The sequence below is a fragment of the Protopterus annectens genome, chromosome 10.part0, assembly GCF_019279795.1.
Source record: "Protopterus annectens isolate FY-2018-M chromosome 10.part0, PAN1.0, whole genome shotgun sequence".
NCBI lineage: Eukaryota > Metazoa > Chordata > Ceratodontiformes > Protopteridae > Protopterus > Protopterus annectens.
In genome coordinates this window covers 1,174,910,359-1,174,933,275 of record NC_056744.1, presented here as the reverse complement: position 1 = coordinate 1,174,933,275, position 22,917 = coordinate 1,174,910,359, and the positions used below count along the sequence as shown (strand labels likewise).

The 22,917-nt window shown below is 38.7% G+C and overlaps 1 protein-coding gene across 1 annotated transcript in view; it reads right to left on the bottom strand.

The window, feature by feature from the left end:
- TDRD5 (tudor domain containing 5) overlaps nt 1-22,917 on the bottom strand; it is a 2,447,201-nt gene that overhangs the window by 1,016,454 nt on the left and 1,407,830 nt on the right. The window lies entirely within an intron of this gene.

The following is a 22,917-nucleotide window of genomic DNA, read 5'->3' as shown; positions in this document are numbered from 1 at the left end:
AACTGAGCTCTCTTCTGAGTCAAAATACCAAATCTATGGAGAAAACCTTCATCTTCCAGTCAGATTCAGAATCTCAAGAAAATAGGTATTCCTTTTTCTTTTACAAGAAACTACTTACAAGAATGATCAATAGTCCGAGTTAAACATTGAGCAAGACTCACTAAACTAACTGTCCAGGGAAATTTGAGAAGTAGTAGCTATGTTTAGTTTTCTGTTTTTTTTTTTTACAAGAAAAATGTGGCCAACAGTGTTGTTAATGGCATCAACAGCTTCCCCAGGAATGGGCACAACATTCTGACAAAACAGGGAAGTCTTTCCTGTTCCCCTCCAAGGACTGAAAACAGTGGCTCTACCTTGCCAACTGAAGGGATCCTAACAGCTGCAGAGGACATGGCTAACCTTTGGTCCATAATGACTGCAGTTGCTACACCAGTGGGATCTGGGGTAAAAGACAAGTGGTTAGAAGTATAACTAATTGCCACAGCACAGCTACCCACCAGCTAAGGAAAAACTGCTAGCCTAATAGGTGGCAAAGTCTGTCTGCTTAACTTTTTATTTTTGTGGATGGAAGAAGGATGAACTACAGTGACTTGTACAACGAATAAATTAAATGATTTAAAGCAGATTTTTCCTCACAAGAAGAAACTGAAAACAAAGCATTCCTCATACTTTCACAATTAGTCAGAATAAACACTTAACATACTAGTCTGACAATTCAAGATTCAGAAAATAAAAGTTGCAGAAGCATACACTTTTTCCCCATACTTAATAATCATCCATCTTTATCAGAGTTTGTTCCATGGTCAGGCTGAAAATGATGTCTTTCTCCCTTCCCTGGAAGGCCAAGCAGTAAAAGCAGGTAAAATGTAGTTTTTAAAAGTCATTTTATCACATAAAAACACAGTATAAAGCACTTTAGAAGATTTTCCGAGCCCCAAAATATAAAACAATTTATCCACAGAAAAAATGTTTTTCAAATACTTTAACTTTTAAACTGACAGGAAAAAAGAAAGGGCAATAAGTCTTTTGACAGTTCGTTAAAACACAAACTCCTAGCTTTAAATAACTTTCCTGAACAAGAAAGTGTTATCAAACAAACACTTTAAAAGGGTAGTTTTTCCCCCATTAGAGGCTTTATGTACTCAGCAAAGGAACAGCATAAGCCAACTGTCAATCCTCAAAAGCTACATAGCAGCATATTCTTTGGCAGCAAGAAAGGTATCAATTCCTTGGCACCCAAACCTGATTTTTTTTTTTTGTCAGCTCAGCTCGAGTTGACTGATGGTTTGGACCCTGAAACTTTGGAAGGTGGCTAGCTATCCCTGGCAAGATATAATCCACATAACTACAGCTACTGTAGCAGAAATCAACATGATGAACATCATTGGTTCTCTCTTCTCATGCAACTGGCCAAAGGCAGTCACCTAAAACTTCCTCACTGAGTGGACTTGCCCACACAGGGCAAATGGATCTCTGATTCAGCCCGATATTTAAAATTTGAACCTGTTTGTATAACAGTTATTTATTTTTTTTAATACTTTTCAAGTACCTTTATTCTGAGGATGTGCAACAGGTATTGAAGGAAGCCAAAAATAAATGATACTAGTTTATTTTTTTCCAAAGTGAAAACGATTTTCTCTTTGGTGTGAAAATAAAGGACAGAATCCATCTCAAGTGGGGACACCCCTGGTTCTTCAGTACCTTTGTGAATTGCTCAGTTCTGTCCAGGCATAGAGGCAAAGAAGATACCTGCACTGCAGGTTAGAGCCTGCATTCACTTCCAAGGACTGATATCAGAGTACTGGCAAAGAGAAAGAGATAAGGGAATCTTAAGTGAAAGAGCTGCTCTGATTTTTTAGTTGAATGTACAACAGACATTGCTATTACAAAATGGGGTAATTATTAGGACAAAATATATCACAACTCTAAGAATCAGTCAGAGGAGGTTAGAAAAGATTAGAAAGAGACTGGAAAAGCAACTTACAAAACAACAATGGGATTACTTGCATATTTGTGAGCCAAGCATACAAGTCCAGAAACTAATGAGTTGGCAGAGATTTTAAAAATTCCCTACAGGTACTCTGTCAAAAATATTTGGTAAGAAAATGGCTGAAAATGATTTTCTGAGCTTGGACAGAGGATCTCAACTGCCTAGACATTGTAAGGCCTTCTTAAGTTTAATTCTGTTGGCTGCCAAAATAAGCAATTAGTTATGGAAATCAAAGTTTAAACCAACTGTATTTGATGTAATGAATATTATAAGAGATAAAATAACTGGAAAAGGGATCTACAGAAAACAGAAATGGAAATTATGGAATCACTGTATGCAAAATAATGTTCAGGAGGAGGAGTAAGGTTTAAGGGAAGGCAGAAATTTAGCAATTTATGTAATGTTAGACAGTTGCAAGAAAAGAAAAGATATGTGATCTTTAATGTATGTAAATGAAAAAAAAGTTATGTACTCACCATAATGTACCATGTTTGTAGTCCATCTCTCCCTTCATTCTTACATATGGGTTCGGAGCCGATCCTCGGCTCCGATTTGGCCGATTACAAAGCTCAAAGTCTCTCAGATGGCTCATGGCAAGGTAGGTATTCCATAGTGCACTAGTAAGAATCCCCAGATCTTGTTTGCTGCTAACTATAAAAAGATAGAAAGGTTATTCACAAGGAACAAAGATGAAAGGTCTCCACCCTACCAAAGGCAATACTATCCTGCCTCCAAATCCTCCAAGGATACAAGGATGGGGGGTAGGTGGGTGGGTTCGTAAGAATGAAGGGCGAGATGGACTACAAACATGGAACTTTATGGTGAGTACATAACATCTTTATGTTCTGTAGTCCTATCTCGCCTTCATTCTTACATAAGGGACAGTGTCCCTAGCACCATTTTCTCGGGTGGCTCACAGGAATATACTCCTAAGAACCATGGAACCAAAGGAGGCTATACCCCTTGAGGTCAAGTCCAATTTGTAATGAGCAATAAAGGTATGAGGGGTAGCCCAAGTTGCTGCTGGACAAATACTGTCAATAGGGACTCTAGCTTGAAAGGCAGCAGATGTGGATAGGGATCTGGTAGAATGAGTTTAAATTTTAAATGGAAGTTCCTTTCCACTGGAAGAGTAGATAAATGAGATACAGTTGGAAATCCAGTTAGACAGAGTTACCTTAGAGACTGGCAGACCTATCCTAGTTTCAGAAAAGGATACGAACTGGAATGATTTTCTAAGTTACTTGGTTCTATGTAGGTAGAACCGTAAGTATCTGTGAACAACAAGCTGATGAAATTTATATTCTGCACTGTTTGAATGATTAGGAAAAAATACTGGCAGTTCTATAATTTGGTTCAAATTAGACTGAGAGCAAACTTTGGGGATGAAAGAAGGGTTTGTACAAATGGAAACTCTGTCTCTATGAAAAATCAAGTAAGGAGGTTTGACTGACCGTGCTTGCAACTCTGACACCTTTCTAGCAGATGTAATAGCTACTAGAAAAATGGTTTTCCAAGACAGGAACTTCAGATCACAAGAATGCGCTGGTTCAAAAGGCAGGGAAGTAAGTTTGGACAGAATGAAATTTAGATCCCAAGGAGATACAGGCTCCTGAAAGAGACGTCTTAACAAGGTAGGGCCTTTAAGGAAGGTTTTACACAATCTATGAGCCATCATGGATTTCGCAGTCAGTTGAACTTTAATTGTAGCGGCAGCTGATCCCTGACGGAAGAGTTTGGTTAGTAATTCTAACACCAAGGGGATGGATGCTGTGTAAGGATATACATTTTTCTCTTTTGCCCAGACAGAAAATTTTCTCCATTTGTTGTCATATAATTTTACCGTGGAAGGTTGGTGGGAGCATGTGAGGATATGGGTCACTGCAGGTGAAAAATCATGAAGCCTGACTAGGGATGGAAGTGGAGCAGCCACGCAGTCAAGCTGAGGGTGTGGAGACAGGGGTGAAGGGAGCCTGACATGTGCATCAAGAGGTCTGGAACTGGGTCCAGAGTCCATGGATTGTCTAGGAGATGAGGCCCGAGAAAAGTGAACCAAATCTGACGAGGCCAGTAAGGAGTTATCAGAATCATTTTGCTTCCCAAGGACTTTGCTTTCTGGATCACTTTCGATATGAGGGTGAAGGGAGGAAATGCATAAATAAGTCCCGGAGGCCAATTGTGAACAAGTGCGTCTCTCGGTGTCTCCCTTGGAGAGGAGATAAGGGAGAAGTAGTTGCTGCATTTGGCACTGATTGGACTGGCAAACAGATCGCAGTAAGGCTGTCCACATTTGCGGAAAAACTGCTCCGCGACTTTCTGATTCAGAGACCACTCGTGCGGCATCAAGATTGCCCTGCTGGAGCTTGTCGGCTATTACACTGGTTGTCCCTGGGATATGCATTGCTACAGGAAAGTGCTGGTAAAATATCACCCACTGCCAAACACGAAGAGCATCTCGACATAGGGGGTAAGATCTGATTCCTCCTTGCTTGTTTAGATACCATACCACTGACGTATTGTCCGACTGGCTAGCTATAGTCCCTAAAGGAAGAAAGTGAAGTGCCTGCAACGCTAGTAGCACTGCTCTCATCTCTAGGACACTGATATGCAAAGTGAGCCTCGTGATCTTGCCATGTGCTTTGGACAGCCCTGCCTAGATAATGCCCCCCCCCCCCAATCTGGGAGGCATCCGTGCTCACAGCAGCAACGGGTTGGCAAGGAAGGAAGGGTGTTCCTGTCGTCAGTTGATCGGGCTGAATCCACCAACGAAGGTCCTTTTTGCAAGATTCCCTTATCAGAATATGATGAGACAGAAGCAGATGTTGAAGAGACCACTGGGAAAAGAGTAGCCTTTGAAAGATTTGCATATGTACTCTGGCTGGTGGAACTAGAGTTACGGTGCAAGCCATGGTCCCTAAAAGTTTCAGCACTGTCTTGGCCTTGACTCTTTGTTGAGGAAGTAAGCTGAATATCTGTTGTTTGAGATTTTGAATTCTGTCTGCAGGAAGACGAGCCATCATGGTGACTGTGTCTATTTCTGCGCCTATAAAAGTCAAATTGAGAGGGCGACAAGGCAGACTTTTCCCAATTTATCATAATTCCTAGCTGGGTGCAGAGCTGGATGGTTGAATCCCTGGCTTGTAAGAATAGATAAGAGTAAACCAATATCACGCAAGGTGGAACAAGTGTGCGGCACCAACCATAGATAATCTAAATCCCACAAAACGAGCCAGCACAAAGGAAAGGCAAGCCAAAATGTTTTATTGTGGCATCATAAAACAAAAAAGTAACTACTGCAAACCGGTTTCGGCTATAAGTCAAGCCTTCATCAGTGCAAACAAAAGGTTTGAATGGTACATCCTGGTACTCCTTGTATACTTGAGAGCTTAAAGGTGTATGCACCTAAATACCATATTTAAGTGCATATTCGCCAAATAATGGTGTTGAGAAAATATCTAAAAAAATATATAAAAATTTTTTTGAAAAAATAATTTTGTGTATAAAAAAGAAGAGATAAGGACCATCTTGTTTTTATAAATATAAAGCATAAAGCATAGACTCAATGACAAAAAACCGAAGTCCAATAATTCAGAAGACATACAATAGGAAATCAGCAGCTAGCAATGATGAACTAATTGTTTTCATTTAATCCAGGTTTGAATAAAGCACCTAACCTGGTGATCCATGAGGATTCCATGTTATTTAATCTATCATGTCAGCCTGCTTTAGATATTCTTTGCATCTGGATTTTGTCAATGATGGTAAATTTAAATTGTGCTGTTTTATGAGTCATGGTATGTTTATATAAAGCATTAGTGATTTTCTGAGTTCTGATCGCACTAAAGTGCTCACTTATTCTATGTCTCATTGGTCTGGAGGTTTGACCAACATAAAAAGAAAAACATGTGCAGGTGGCTAAATATACCACCCAATCGGTACTGCAGTTACCAAAAATTCTTATCTGAAATAACAGAGATGTGTTGGAGCTGGTGAATTCCTTCGTCTTATACATATATCTGCATGCACTGCAGTGACCACAGGGAAAACAGCCTATCAACGGGTCACGAAATAGAGTGGACTGTCTAGGTGTAGGCGGATTAAATCTCTTATAGTGTGTGAAGTAGGAGTTTATCGTTCGACCCCTTCGGTAAGAAAAGGCACATCTTTCTGGTAGTATGTCATTCAAATGTTCATGTGCCCACAAAATTCCCCAATGGTTATTTATAATATCTCTAAATGATGATGAATTGCTACCAAATGTAGTCACAAATCTAACAGGTTGAGTTATAGGAGTATTGGAGACCCCTTGTGAATGTTTGTATTGTAAAAGTTGTGATCGGGGATATGTTGGACCTCATTAATGGTTTGATTGATCCAAAATCTGTTATATCCCCTATTGATCAATCTGTCACTAAGGTCTTGTTCACATTCAGAGTGGGATTTTTGAGAAGAACAAATACGTTTCATAAGTATAAACTGGGATTTGGGAATGTTGTTGATGATGTGGTGGGGATGATGACTGGATGCATGCAAAATTGTGTTGTATTGTGGAAATTTTTTGTGAGCATGGGTGGCCAAAGTATGATCCATTTGTCAGGATACAAGTACATCCAAAAAGATAATTTCTTGATATTGCATAGTTAAAGTAAACTGGATACCCCATGTGTTATTGTTTAAATATTTGACAAACTCATGGGCCAAACCCGAGTCACCCCGCCACACCATCCAACAATCATCTAGATATCTTCTTCAAATGTCTAATTCTGCCATGAAATTGTTGTTCTGAGAATCGTATATGAATTGTTGCTCAAAAAACCCCATAAAAAGGTCCGCATATATTGGAGCAAAAGATGCTCCCATTGCTGTGCCCCTCACTTGCCAATATGCCTGCCCCTCAAAATAAAAGATGTTCTTGGTCAACACATATTGAGTCAATTTTATTAGAAAAGTGTTGAATCCAATGGTGTAAAGTTGGGATCGATCCAACCAAAATGCAATAGCTGAGATACCAGCATCATGGGGTATGCTGGTATATAAGGAGGTAATGTCCAAAGTGCATAACCACCAATCCGATTCAAACTGTGCATCTTGAATGATGTTTAGAAATTCCGTAGCATCTTTTAACCTGGATCTGACCATTGGTAATAGTGGTTTAAGATAGTAAGTAAGAAATGCAGATAAAGGTTCAGTAAGAGAACCTCTTCCTGAAACAACTAGTCTGCCCGGTGGACAAGTCGGATGTTTATGAATTTTGGGAAGCAAATATAGATATTGTGGAATGGGATCAGACACTTTGAGTTGTTTGCATGTTTGTGGATCAATAATGCCTTCCTCTGTGGCCATATCTAAGAAAGAATCAATGCGTGTTTTGAAATTAAGAGTCGGGTCCACCACCATGTGTATGTAAAACCTGGCATCTGATAGTTGTTTATTAGCTTCAGATATATACATTGCTCGATCCATGATTACAATACCTCCCCCCTTTATCAGCTGGTATAATAACAATATTATGATTGGAACTAAGTTCCCTTAACGCTTGTTGTTCTTGTAGGGTTAGGTTATGTCTAGTAAGTTGATATTCCAGGGAAAAATGCAAATCTTTAGTCACACATTCTTTAAATACGGCCACATGCTTATCCATTGGTGGTTGGAAATTTGATCTCCCAAACTGGAACCCAGTGGATCTTTGAGAGTTATCAGAATCTGCAAAAATATTTTCAGGTTAATCAATCGGCAAAAATCATTAAGCTCATTAACCAGTATGTGTTTGGGAACAAAAGATGTTGGCACAAAATTTAGACCCTTATTCAAGATTTTATTGTGCACAGGTGACAATTCAAAAGAGGATATTTTGTGTACATTCGTTATTGACTCACTATCTTTTGTAATAGCTGTTGCAGACTGTATGTGCCTCCCCCTGTGTTTCCTGCCCCCCCCCCTGCGTATTCTGGGTCTAAAGGGTCTGTAGATGGTTTCCATTTCGCCACTGGAGACCCCTGGTTGGAAGGGCAGTCATATTCTGTGGCAGAGGATGTGTCATCATCTGTAAGGCTACTATTGGACTGAATGTTTTTCTTCAATATTGACCTAGGCCTCTTTTTCCTGTTTACTTTGCTATTTGAATCAAAAAATCTGACATTTTTCTGAGTGACAAAGGGTTTCCCTTTGTCGTAATCAGTCAGATCACGTTGACATTTTTGTGTTTTCTTTTTAATTAATTGTGTTTCTAAAGTGGCTAGATCTTTGGCCAATTTTGTTACATAGTTATGATAGAAATCCTCCAGCTCAAAGGCCTGAGCCTCTAAGCAGAAATTGTAAACTTCTGTGGTCTGTGATTCTATCATGCGTTCATAGTATAGAATAAGGGTATCCACAAATAGCATGGAGGCATCATGTTGGGTTTGTGCCCAATCTTTGGACAGTTGTTCATCAATCAAGCCTACTAGAGGCTGAATACGAATTCTTAGTCCCCGAGGGGTGATATTTTTTATCTTATATGCTTTAAACAGCTTCAAGTGCCATATATTAGCTCTTAAAGTTCTCATATTTCTCGTAATTTTCTGGAACAATATGCCACAAGCACGTTTGGTATCCCCTTTAGTGGTGTTCGGGTCCCCAGAACCTGATAAATTTAAACCAAAGGCTTCCAAATTATCCTTATCCGCAGATAAGCCTTGTAAAATCTCTTTTAGATCCATTTTGTCTGTCATAATGGCAATTTCTATAAGACTTAAAGAACAATACAAAGAATTATATGTATAAACAATAATGAATCAATGAAGAGTTACAAAATCAAAGACATGCTGTAAACTATATATCAATAAACTTGAGATAAGGGTAAATGAACACGAAACGTATTCAAATAAAGGCCCCAAAAAAGGGGACTAGATGTCTATGTTTGAACCATGATTATATTATTAGATTTAAATGCATCAAAAACCAGACCCAAACCCCAAAAAAACAGTCTCAAAAAGTTGTTTATGTAGAAAAAAAGAAAAAGGAGTACTGTATCTCAATTATATCATTTATGGGGCAGCTGACCTTCGTCTCAACTGCTGTTGACTATGCTGTAGCCATCTGTTGGACCCACAATATCCAAAGTGTCAATATGTCATAGATAGGCAAGTTTATTGGCCGACTGACGTCTCAACCAATATTATCTGATGTTAGCTTTCCTTGAGTTAACTATGGCCGACCTACGTCTCAGTCAATATTGGATTTGTGTATATAAATTTGGCTTGGAGCCGTTATTCAATCAATATGTTGAAGCGATAAGTTATTGCTTCAACCAAACAAGAAAACCATAAAAGATACCAGTTGTGTTAGAGATGTATTCAATATATATCAACCGATACCAAGGAGTTTCAGGGCCCGGTTATACTCAGAAATTTTTTTTTAACTATGACACTCTCCCACATATATGTGGGTAAAGAATCTTTCAAAAAATGTATAAACATGCATCAAAAATAGAACATCCAACTTATTATAAAAAATTATAATAAAAAATTATATTGTATGTTCATCTGCCCTTTCTCAAGTCAGGTGTGTATACCACATAAATCACCAAAGTTTCAAAAACCACTAGTCAGTAAGATAAGTAGGGTATTATCTATAGATGAAAATATTTATACAATTATATAACAATGAAACATGGATGCATCAAATCTGTTAATCTAATGCCATAATCAGAGAACACGTTAGTCCCCCGAACCATAAACGTTATATAAAAAGTTAATAAACATTCAACTAATGTCCATAGGAAAAAATCCACATCCGTAGAAAGACAAAATACTGTATCAGAAAATAGTGGTGTTCCAAAAATATTATTCTAGGGTGAGCCAGTATCTGTTATCTCCAATTAAATAGTAAATACTATAGTGCAAATGGACTGCAATGTTTCAAAAAAATGTTCAAAGCACCGCCAAACAGAATTTGTTAATTGTAAGTCAGTAAAAAAAGTACATCAGATATTGTTGGTCTGCAAGGTCCGTACATACAATACGTAAAACACATAAGCCACAAATAATACCAAGAAGTCCCACCAAATATTGATGTGATATCCTTACAAATTGAAATATATCTGTTGATAGCAATCCTCCAAATGGCAAAAAAATGTCACTAAGGTAAAACGTAGGCTAGATGTATGAACAAGCGAAATGAAGGAAATCTTCACGTCACGGCTCATGTATCCAGTTATATTCACGATCAAGTCAACAGTTAAATAAAAATTTGCATCTGAATGTAAACCATCCATAAATATGTTTGCCTGATGGAAAAAATGATGAGAGACCGTGCATATAAAGAGTTCAGTCATCAAACTGCTTAATACGAAAGGATGACGCACTTCGATATGTTCCCAGTTTAGCTCTTCATGATTAAAATGAATCACAGACCAACAAACTCGCAAAAATGTCCCAATTCAGATGAATAAAACATACCATGAACAAAATGGTCCAAATGGAAGTAAATTGTCAGTCCGAATACCTAGGATGATCTTCAAGCCACAGAAAATGCTGCCATCTCTTCCAGGCGTCCCCAGCGTGTGAGAGAGCAAACATAAGCGCATCCGGGGATGTCTCCTAAGGGAAACCCATGAACCCGCTGTCCTACCCACTCCATCTGCTGCATAGGAAATCAGCCTCATGGAGGAGTTAACAACTGAGTTTAAGGTGGGCAACTGAGCAGTAAATTTCTCAGGGACTCCTTCAGGTAATGTACCTTGGAGAGTATCTCCTAGCTCCTTTAGGAGATCTCTTTGAAGCCTAGTAAAATGTGTGAGGTAATTCAGCAATCAGAGTGTAAAAGCCGCTGAAGAGAAGATACGCTTCCTGTACCTATCCATCGTTCGAGACTCCTACTCTCCAATAATACCCTCGAGGAAAAGGAGTGGCAAATACTGCAGGACTCCTGCAAATGTACAGCACCTAAGCAATATACGCACTGAATGTGCCCGTCAGTCACAGACATCTTTTACCCGGTCTGGACATTTCTTGAATCCAGACTTTGGGTGTTTATCCTTGCCCTCAGATATATCCAACAATAAATCCCTTTAGACTTATCACTAAAACCAAAGCCACAAAAAGCCAAAATAAAGTCACACTCACCTATTATAACAAGAACCACACCTAGGCTCAAAGCACACAAAGCCTAGAGAACAGCTAATTTAACCAGAATGACTATAATAAAACACACACACTCTAAACAATGACCCAAAGGAAAGAAAGGCCAACATTAGCTAAATATATACATATATATATATATATATATATATATATACATACATATACATATACATATACAAGTAACAAGCAGATAACAACTAGGCCAAAACACGAGGCCACTACAAACTATACTAAACTATTTAAATAGCACACAAAGGGAAAAGGGAGCTTGTAGGAAGTGACAGAACTACTCTTTAACTAATCTATGGAATAATAGCAAAAAATGTGTAAATAACTTCCAAAAAACACATTTTTGATGAAATACTGGCTCGAGCAAACTGGAACCTCTGAGATCCGTGCCACAGCAAACTAGACCTGGGGTAATTCCAGCAGTGCACCATGGGATAAGGGGCTTGGTCTCGAGCTACTGGTAAACCTCGAGCTTTGCAAACGGCCAAGCCCATCAGTAAAGAATGAACGGAGAGATTGAACAACTTCACATCTAGGTCCTCTAAGTTAAACAGGCCTAGCCCCGATAAGATAAACTCACACACAGACGAGCAAAAAACAGAGGACTAAGTCCTCCAACTTAAATGGGCCTAGTCCTGTTGAGGAAACACCACCAGAAAGGTTTAATAGAGGACTAGGTCCTCTAACTTAAACGGACCTAGCTGCTAGAAACAGGAAAGAAGCTAAGTCAGAAAAATACCACAAAATGTAAAATTTAAACAACAGACTGAAAACTAGCCAATAATAGTAACTACACTGCACACAATAATACTATTCTATTGAGAAAACTAGGAAAGCAAGGTCCTAATACAAGCGCGGACCTACGCTAATAAGAAACTATCTCAAAAAACTGGCACACAGAAGGGATTCCACTCGGAGAACAAAAACGGGCCTAGAGACGGCCAACAAGTTCTGGGCAATAAATACAGAAAAATAGCAAAAACACACTACTAATTACTACCTATGATAATTATTACTACAGTTATGTAAACTAAGCTATATTATAAGCAGAAATATCAATAAGAACTATAACAGTAATGAAAAATATGCAACTTAGCCATGGCCAAGCAAGAAGCACTTCTGAACTCGTACATGTGGCAAATGAAATCTGGGGATTCTTACTATCACACTATGGGATACCTATCTTACCACGAGCCAAATGAGAGACTTTGAGCTTTGTAACTGGCCGAGTCGGAGCCGAGGATTGGCTCCGAACCCATATGTAAGAATGAAGGCGAGATAGGACTACAGAACATAAAATGTTAATATGTTTTTTGTTTTGTTTACTATTAATGTACGTTTGCCCATATCTTCAGTGATAATTTAATAAAGGTGTTTAAAAATTCTGGCCTGGCACAGTTAGAGCTTTCAACCATTGTAGCCTGTTTGCTACTGGATCCCTTCTTACCCTCTCTTTTTCAAGTCAAGCAGTTTCTAAAGGGCATTTTGCATATTACACCACATCTCTCAAACTGAGATGTCCACTTGTGCTAAAGGCAGACTTACAGTGTGCGAAGATATAGCCTAAGCTTTGTAGACTGGCCAGAAATACAGATACCCTGACAGATAACTCCCATCTGTGAGGAATACTGCACCTGTGATCTACTTGAATATCTACTTACCTATAGTCAAGATATTAAACGTTTGCGATATAATCAAGAATAACTGGAACATACTGACAGCAGATGATTCGATTAGATGAATAGTAGGTGACCATTCCCAATTTTGTTTCAAGAACAAACCTAATTTGAAACAGCTTATCTGCAGAGATAGTCATATGGCTCGAAAAGAGGACTTTATCAGGAAACAAGGAATTTTTAAATCTGCCCATATATTTTTACTAAAAATTGCTTTGAGCATCCAGTCACAAGCAAGATGTATAGGATTGGAAGGATTTGCTGACTGTGGTATGAAGAATGCAGTATATGTTGCAGTGTGCAAAGGCTGTCCTAGTTTTTACATCGGAGAGACTGTCACTTTAGGGTTAGAATTTTAGTGCACTTAAGAAATATCAAGAATAGGGTTAATGCTAATGCATTATCAAAGCATATAACCCAAGTCATGACTCTCAGGTTCTATATTTTGGTTTTAGAAATTGTATACGAGAATCCAAGGAAGGGTAATCTCAAGGATTTTGCAGAATTGAAAGTAGCAAAATGGACAGCTGATTTAAGAGCTGACCAAGACCCTGGTTTAAATAGTGTGTTACCTTTAAAGCCGGTGTTGAGAGGGCATCAACTCAAGAAATTAATCTGATTGGTCGTACCCCCTTTAAATGTTTTCAATTGATAGGACTTAACTTATGGATCTGAAGAAGGCTCAGCCAAAAGTGCTTCCTTATTTTTAACAGTGCATTTTAATAAAGTTATCCGCTGTGTGGGGTTTGGTCTTTACTTGGATTTGATTGTCATGGTGAGTTACCTACCCGGGATTTGGTCTTTACTTGGATTTGATTGTCATGGTGAGTTACCTACCCAACCATACTTTCAGAACAGTGGTAGCCTGTATCTCAGAGAGAGTGCCTGTACCTGAGAGAGAGAACATAATCCGTGTAAAATTACCACTCCTCATTCTTCTGCTGGTGCAGCTTTGCGGGAAGCTGTAGAATCAATCATTTGCCCTACGGAAAAACTAGAAAAAAATGATAATTTTTTTCTTATCTGTAAATATTTACATTATTGTTTTGCTTACGGATACTCTATACCCATGACCCTGATTTTCAACAGTGAAGGCACAGAGAGAGATGCTAATCTGCAACATTTGTTTAGTGCAAAAGGCAACTAACAGTTGGGAAGTGGTAACAAAGCAGTCTTAAAACGTGAAATGAACTACAGATCTTGACATCTGGAAATAGGAAGACCAATGTATGGTATGTTCAACTAAAACGTGATATAATCTGGTGTAAAGCACAAAATAAATTGAAATATGTATGCGACCGCTGTGAATTAAATTAAGCAGCAGAAGTGAAACAGATGCTCTGACTAGACATCATTAGGTAATACAACCTGCTTTTATGGAAATGCTAGCTGATTTAAATACTAAAAAGACATGAAAGTCCACCTCAGTGATCAGATGCTCATGTTTAATATGCAGTCAATAAACTGAAATCCACCAAAAAATATATAATACAGAATAAGTGGTGAATTGCTAAGTCCCAGGTAATCATGGCCAGTCTGCAAAGGGGGTAAAACACTGCCCCCATGTTCATTACAGCTGTGGCATCTGTCACAAGTAATGTGCCTGGAGACCAGAAATGATTTACAGCTTTCATGATACTGATAAGAGCCATCATCTTTTTCAAATCATTGTGCTTGCACCTGTGTTGTGGTTTCCAAATTTTCTGTACAATTCTTGGGAAACAGCATCCCAAACATCTGAAGCATCTGTGGCCACTATCTAAGAGGAGCGTGGTAGAGAAAAGGACAATCCTACATTGGATAAAACTTGTTTAGCCCACGAAGTGAGGCACAGGATTAATGTGATCAGCCTAAACAGACTTGAGGAACAACTCTAGATCTTTCTCATTAATACTGACATGAGAAATCATCAGGATGGAAAAAATCATGAAACCTAGAGCTGTTAAAAATTCTCTTGCAGCAAACATTTTCTGCAGGAAAAAGACTGACGAAGTACAGATGAGAAGTTTTCATCTTTCCTCAGGGAAGAAGGGGAGTCATCAGGAAAGTGCTTTCCTGGGATGTCTTTTAGACTAGTCTGTGTTTCAGATGACATTTTCGGCTCAAGTTAAATCCCAGGTGGTGAAAAAGTTCCATTGAAAACCCTTAGGCTATTACAGCTTCCTGACTGGTTGAGGTTGAGATCATGTAATAGTCCAAATAAGGAAAAATGTGTGTGTATTCCTTGAAGTCTGCAGACAGCTAGTACTTCAGCTTAACATTTAATAAAGACACTTGGAATGGCAGATGGTCCAAACATCAACCAAGAAAACTGATAATGAAATCTCAAAACAAAAAACAATAATATGAAGACTCCATGATTCTTGAGAACAAGAATAAGACGACAAGCAACTAAGACCTGCAGTGACCAAAAATACTTGAGGGGAAAGAAGAAAAACAGTTTGAAACATCAACATTTTGAACTTTGAAATCTGTATAAAAGTGTTTAATCTGGGTAGATTTAGAATGGGCCTCCAGGTGCTCTCTTTCGTTGGTAGCACAAAAATACTTGAATAAAAAACAGTGTCACTTACCAATCTGCGGGCACTTACAGTATACCATGTACAAAATTATCGCATACTCTTTTTTTTTTTTTTTTTTTTTTAAACAACCATTAAATAGTTGTAAGGTAGCTACAGTATGAACAGCAATTCTTCTTTCAAATGGGAAAGCCCTCATTTAAAATTATAACAATTCAATATACATACTATAATGCTACTAAATAAACCACCAGCTACAAGAATTCAAAACTGGACAATAAAACTTTATTGAAATAAATAAAATTAAGCATTCCATTTTGGAAAATCAAATATATGAGCAGCTATAATTTGTGAAAAAAAATAAAAGAGGAAATAAATGTGTATTTAAACAGGCATATGGAAAATACAAGAACTGTAGTGTGGTTTTACATTAAGACAGGGCCTGGGATGCATTAATAGGGGCAGCAGAAGGTATCATGGTCTGTCTGAGCTAGGAATTGCCATGGAAAAGGAACAGTTCACTACTATAACAAAAATAGGCAGTATTCCAATAGAGGCTGATAAAAATAGGCAGTATTGCCGTGGAAAGCTTTTCAGTGAGACTGCTTGATTTCCATTTGCTTTGTTTGGTGACTTTTCTCTGCCTCTAAATATGTGGTGCGTTTGAGCAATACTGTTTATCACACAGTGGGGTTAGCAGTGCCCTGTATATATGCCGGCATACAGAATTTAAATTTTCTGTGGAGAACTACCCCTGAAATTTCCACAGTGCTTAGCTGTGCAAAGAGAAACTAGTTAGAGCACTGAGGAGCACCTCCACCCCCCACACAAGTTCGGTCTTACATGAGTCTTGATTGTAATCTATATTCATACAGCAACCAAGCTAGCCAGCTATAAACTCTTCTTGTACCATCTTCTTGTAGAACACGAAAAAATAATAAGCAGTAATGGACATGCACTTCCCTGCTATCTCTGCAAGCAGAGTAGCACTTGTCTCACATTCACTGACAACCACTTAATTTTTAAACAAACTGATATGGTGTGTGAGATATGTAGTAACATAATGGCAGTGGAGGTAAAGCTCTCACATACAATCATTTATAAGTAATAGGTTGACAGTAACACACAAACTACACCCACCTCAGGTGGTATGGACCATAAACATGAATCCACATATGCAGAAACTCTTAAATGTAATCTCTCCAAACCACAAAGACCTCCCACATGTTGCACAAAAAAAAGTATCCACAGCAACTGCAAGAGCATTCTACAAAATCAACACCCAACAAGGCACATCCCATGGTGCCTCAACTTCTAAGACCATAGGGCACACCACCAAACAATCCAATATTTTGGTCACAGGAGACTCCATTGTGACACAAACAGATGTCCCACTCACCAGATTAAATAAGGACAGAGTCTCGGTCAGCTGTCTGTCAGGGGCCAGGATCTGTCAGATCACACACGCACTAACATCGCTGAATCACAAGGACCAGTATGATTCAGCCATAGTCCATATGGGCATAAATTACCTGATATGTACCACTCTGAGCTACACAAAGAGAGACATGATTGGAGCTGTCAGACTCTCTCACCCAGGCTAGTAAGAGCCTAGCATTGAGGAGACACTTTACTTTCTCCAAGGATGATGCCACAATATGAACAAAAAATAACTGACTTAAGAAATTGGTTTAGAGAAGAGTGCTATTCAAAGGGGGTACAATATTTGCCATCCTGAGAGAAAACAGTCAAGAGACAACACTACTTTTCTAGGGATGCTCTTTACTTGTCCCCTCTTGGATTTCTAATATTGGCTAAAACCTTGTCCTCACCCATACTACCATTTTAAGGTAGTGCCAACCTGAAGGACCTAAATCAGAACAGAAAAATCTGAAGGTGATACTGCTCAGTGCCAGGATTCCTAACAAGAAATTCTACTCCCTGAAAGCTCACGTCACCCTGGAGAATATGGATGTCTGTGCAGTTACTGACACATGGTTTAAAGCCATGCAGAGCACCTCAGCACAGCAGGGGGCACAAAGCCTTCCACACATTTACACCAACTACTGTACAGGAAGGGACAAAAGGTGGAGGTCTCTCTATTTACATTAACCATAAGCACACCTCATGGCAGCCCCATCCATATAATGCACTTGAGTTTTGCCAAGTCTAGATTACCTTAGCCAAAGTCACATGCCATATACTTGTAAGCTATAGGTCCCCCCATGACCCAGGAAAAACATAATATGTACTTAAATGTACTAGAGACACTGCCCATTCGACCTAGCACTGTAATAATGGCCGACTTTAACTGCCCCAGTATAAAGTGGAGATCATACACAACCCCTAACATGCAGGCCCAGAAATTCCTGGACCATGAAAATGCAAACACCTTGGTTGATTTTGCCTGCATGCCCACTATGGGTGCAAACATCCTTGACGTGGTCCTCATAAACATGTTGGAATGTTGTACTCTCACTAGCTTAATATCCTTGCTTAGTCAGATCAGGCTATAAAGCTGTCTGCTTTGAAGTAAAGGTAAAACCAGGGACACTAGCTAACCTTGGAATTTTTCAAAATTATTCTAAGGTAAACCTCCTACTACTAAGTGATAAACTGGTAAAATTTCAAGTTTGCAAATTGTGTGCTATTGCTATATTCCCCACAAGGCATAAATATCCTCCAAAGTGGCCTGACACAGACTAATAACTGGTGCTAAAGTCATAGCCTAATACTCAGTATCCAAACAAAATCACCTCGTAGCCAATGTCCTCCAACCTCAGAAACACATTTTATTGTCACAACACAAAAACAACAAAAGGTTAAGCGCTTTTGTCAGTTGACTTCATCAGAACAATGATCTATGATAAAACACACTCTTATATATCTACCAATACCTCCAATTAAAACCAATTAACCAGTCGTCATAGCAGAACAGTTCTTAAAGAAAAAATGAGTAATAAAAGTGTAAAAAAATAGGTTATTAACCTCACATATAAAGAAATATGTATTAAAATTCATAATAACAACGCAATAAATAACAAACTGTAGAAATATAATATAGTAGAAATCTAATATGTAATAGGACCTATATCAAAAGACATATTGCCTCTCACAGTTTATAAGCTCTAAATTTAAGCTCAGATTTGATGCATACATGGTCATTTAGACCAGGTGGGACAGTGGCATTCAATTCTAATTGCCATCTAGTTTCTGCCCTTAAAAGTTGGTTGTTCCAATCCCCACCTCTTATATCCTTTCCTACCACTTCAAGAATACCAAACTGAAAAAAATGATCAGGATAAGCTTGAATGTGTTTAGATAGTGCATTTTTTTCATCATTTTTAGAAATACTATATAGGTGCTCTTAAATCCTCCTACATAACTTTCTTTCCGTCTTTCCTACATAGTATTGTTTACAAGGTTGGCAAACAGCTACATAAACGACTCCTGGAGTATTACAAGTCCCTGTTCTGAAACTCACTTCAATATTATAAGGTCCCAACAGCACCGAAGGGGTTCTAATAATATGTTTACAATAATCGCAGGCACCACATTTAGTAGTCCCCCTGTTGTTAGCTTTCCTTGCCTGCCCATGATTTTCAAATAGACTTTTTAAATTCCTATTAACCTTATAAGTAAAAGAAGGTTGGTAGCCAACAGTGGACCATACATCCTGGTTACACTTAAACATACTCCAATTATTCAAAATAATGTTTCTAACTTGGACAGATGTTTCACCCTCAATTAACACCATAGATTTAGTATGGTCCAAAGCAATGTTACAATCTTGTACAGGGGTAGTCTCAGTGATGCCCCATTCTCTAACCACTTGTGCCTTGATGTCATTCACAAACTTCAAAGGATAACCCCTAGCTCTAAACATATCAACCAACTTGTCTGTTTCAGAGATAACAAAATACATTTCAGAGCACATTCTCACAACACGGACTATTTGTCCCTTAACTATGTTCCTTTTAACATAGTAGGGATGGCAACTAGAAAAGGCAAGGTAATCATTTGAAAACGTCAGTTTCCTAGAAATACAAGACTGAAAACAGCCTTTAACAAGATCTTTGTATAAATATACATCTAAATAATTAATTTTAGAGGTCCCGAAGGAACACATATTTCTTTATATGTGAGGTTAATAACCTATTTTTTTACACTTTTATTACTCATTTTTTCTTTAAGAACTGTTCTGCTATGACGATTGGTTAATTGGTTTTAATTGGAGGTATTGGTAGATATACAAGAGTGTGTTTCATCATAGATCATTGTTCTGATGAAGTCAATTGACGAAAGCGCTTAACCTTTTGTTGTTTTTGTGTTGTGACAATAAAATGTGTTTCTGAGGTTGGAGGACATTGGCTACGAGGTGACTTTGTTTGGATATTTCGTTTGAGTTTCACCTGTTTTGGCACCGTTTCTTGGCTAATACTCAGTACCAAAAAAGTGTATCACAGTGTCTTTTATAACAATGACCACACTAGCAAACTACTACATTGACAATACACCCCTAAGAATAGATTCTACTCAGGGATTTGGGAACACATGTAGACAGTGATTTGTCATTTGACCATCATGTCTCTACTGTACTGAAGAAATCATTCAATGTTACACAACTTAAAAACGGGTATAGCATCTAAATCAAACATGTCATTGTTCTGTTGTACTCTGTTCTCAGAGGACCAGTCATGGAGTACAATGCTCCCTTTGGTACGTACCTGGCCAGGCATATGCAAAAACCGAAGCATCCACAGAGATTCCTCTCAAAAAGGATACATAGTGTGGAAAACAAATCTTATGCCAACTGACCCAAAGCCTTGTTCTTGTATCTTGTCTCCCACAGGCTGCTGAAAGGTGACTTATACCTAGCCTATAAAGCATCCTTCGATCCAACCTCAATGAACCTACTACACATCTGTAAAACAAACAGCATAAAAAAGTACAGTTGCACAAGTCCTACTTAACTGTAACAGTAGATGCTGTAATTTCACACTGACTCAGTGTCATATGGGTTCTGTGCCTGCACAAAGCCACAATGGCAGCTTTCCAGAGTTCAAAATTCCTTTCTCTGACTCCCAGGGACAGGGGACTGACTAAGCCTCTTCCATCAGGAGAAACCAAAGTCCTGTCACAGGAAGTCAGCTGTTCAAGCTTTCAGTGCTAAGCAGGAAAAAAAAACAAGGACCAGAAGCAATAACTGCCCGAAACCGACCAATTTTCAACCACTAAACGCAGCATATATAACCAAAGCCAATCAACAACATAAGGTTGGATATCAGCATACTATATACAAAATAATGGGGGATGGCGAATGGGTGCTGCCACTGAGGCGGTGTGAATTTCGCACATCCAATGTTACGGTTAATTAGGACTTGTGCAACTATACTATACTCATCATTCACACTGCCTCCATGGAATTTTGGTAGATTCCAAAAGCTTACCTTAACTGGGAGGAGGAAAACAAAAAATATATAAGGATCCAGGAGCCCCCAGAGAATGATCCTTGCAAAATCTGCTGTGGAACGTAAGAAACCAGTTTGTACTGTTTTGTAAAGTATGAAAAGAGGACCGACCAGGTTGCATCTTCTAGAATGCTTCTAGAGTCCATTCCCTTCCAATACACCAGCAAAGAAGATAAGGCTTTAGTAGAATGTGTCATAACCTTGCCTGGAATAGATATACCATGATGGGAGTAATAAAAAAAAACAGAAGATGACAACCAACGGAGCAACTATTTGCTTAGAGAAGGGTTGACTTTTTTAGCTCCAGAATAGGAACTAAACAGCTGCTGATCAGCTTACCTGTAGCGATTATTTCTGTCAAGGTAGTACCGGAGCTCCCTGTGCACACCCAGGATAAGCAGAATCTTCTCTTGTTTGTTTTAAGGTTCCAGAAAGAAAACGGTGACTGATGGCTTGATTCAGGATAAACTCAAACTACTTTTGGCAAGAAAGACGGTGCATAAAACAGTTATCTTTCTGGAAAATCAGATAAGGTTTTCTCACCATGAGAGATTGCAGCGGTCAGAGCAATATGCAAAACAGTTTTCCAAGTGATGGCCTTTAAATCAGCCAGAAAATCTGATTCAAAAGGGAATAAGATAAATTTGTCAAAAACAAAGTTCAGATCTCAAGAGTAGGAATCTGCTTTCGATGAGGATTCAAGTGCAACACTCGTTTCATAAACTGACCACAAAGATAGTTGAAAGAGGGGGATCTATGGGCAGATCAGCTGAAATGGCAACAAGATGCACCTTGACAGATGCACAAGATAAGCCACTGGTGAGCAGCTCATGCAAATATTTTTAAACAGAGGGGTAAACACCATATTAGGGGCTCTCTCATATCAGGAACCACCTAGAAAGCCTCTTACACTTGTAAACATAACTCTTTCAAGTTGTAGGTTTTCTTGCCTCCTTCAATATTTGCTACACATCCTAAAGAACAAGTGTCCAAAAAGTTATCACGATAGAATCATCCAGGCTGTCAGCTGCAATTGCTTTAAGTTGGGGAGTAGCAGTCACCCATGACACTGTGTGAGCAGATCCAGAGTGTAAAGAAGCTTGTAATAACTGTCCTTGACCAATTCCATTAAAAAGGAAAACATTTCCTTGGTCAAAAGGGGGTCACCACAATGATCTTTGGTAATTCTTTCTGAATCTTCATAAGTACCTTGAGTATTAATGGAAAGGGTGGAAATGGAAAAGGAACATTTCCATTCAAGGGAATGAAAATGTGTCTCTTCTCCATGCATGGCTACAAGTATACAGTAAACTCTCAGTTTGTCACCCAAGAGGATTGGTAGATGCTGGATAACTGTAGTTTCCGGTTGCTTGAGAGTTATTATTAAAAATAGGCCTGACTAATATTGTACCCTATTACTATTTGCTTGGTTTGACTTGCTCTCAGGTTGGGGAGAGAGGACATTTATTACCATCTTCCTTTTTAAAACTCAAACTCTAAAAACATAAGTATGATTCTGTGGGGAGAAAACAAAATGCAACACATGAAAACTGTACTGTGTTTCTTCGATTTTTTTGCCGGTTGCTTGACAGTGCTGGTTGCTTGGGTTCCAGTTAACTAACAGCTTACTGCATCTCAAACAGAATTTTTCCAACTGTATGTTTTGAAAGGAAACAAACAGATCTATTTTAGGTGTTGCCCACATCTGGACCAAAACCTGAAAGACCTCTGTACTGATTTCTATTTGTAATGGATTGTCCAGGATCTACTTAGTCTGTCTGTCACTATGTTTTGCTGACAGTATTTATGAGGCTTAAAATGTCAGAGAATGCTCTAAAGCTAGCCCCTAGCCCATCACTGATCAACAGCATAGAAGGCATGACCTTGTACCCTTCCTTGCCTGTTCAGGTACCACATGACTATGATGTTGTCTGTGACCACTAAAAGGGGACCTGGAAACCATAAGCGGTGAAGAACCTTTAAGGCCTGAATAACTGCTAAAGTTTTTCTGATGTTTATATACTTTGTATCATCCAAAGGATCTCCATTCACTTGGCACTTGCTCTCCTGAACACTGGTCCCCATGCAAATTCTGAGGAGTCCAGCCAGACTGATAAACAGGGGCCTGGA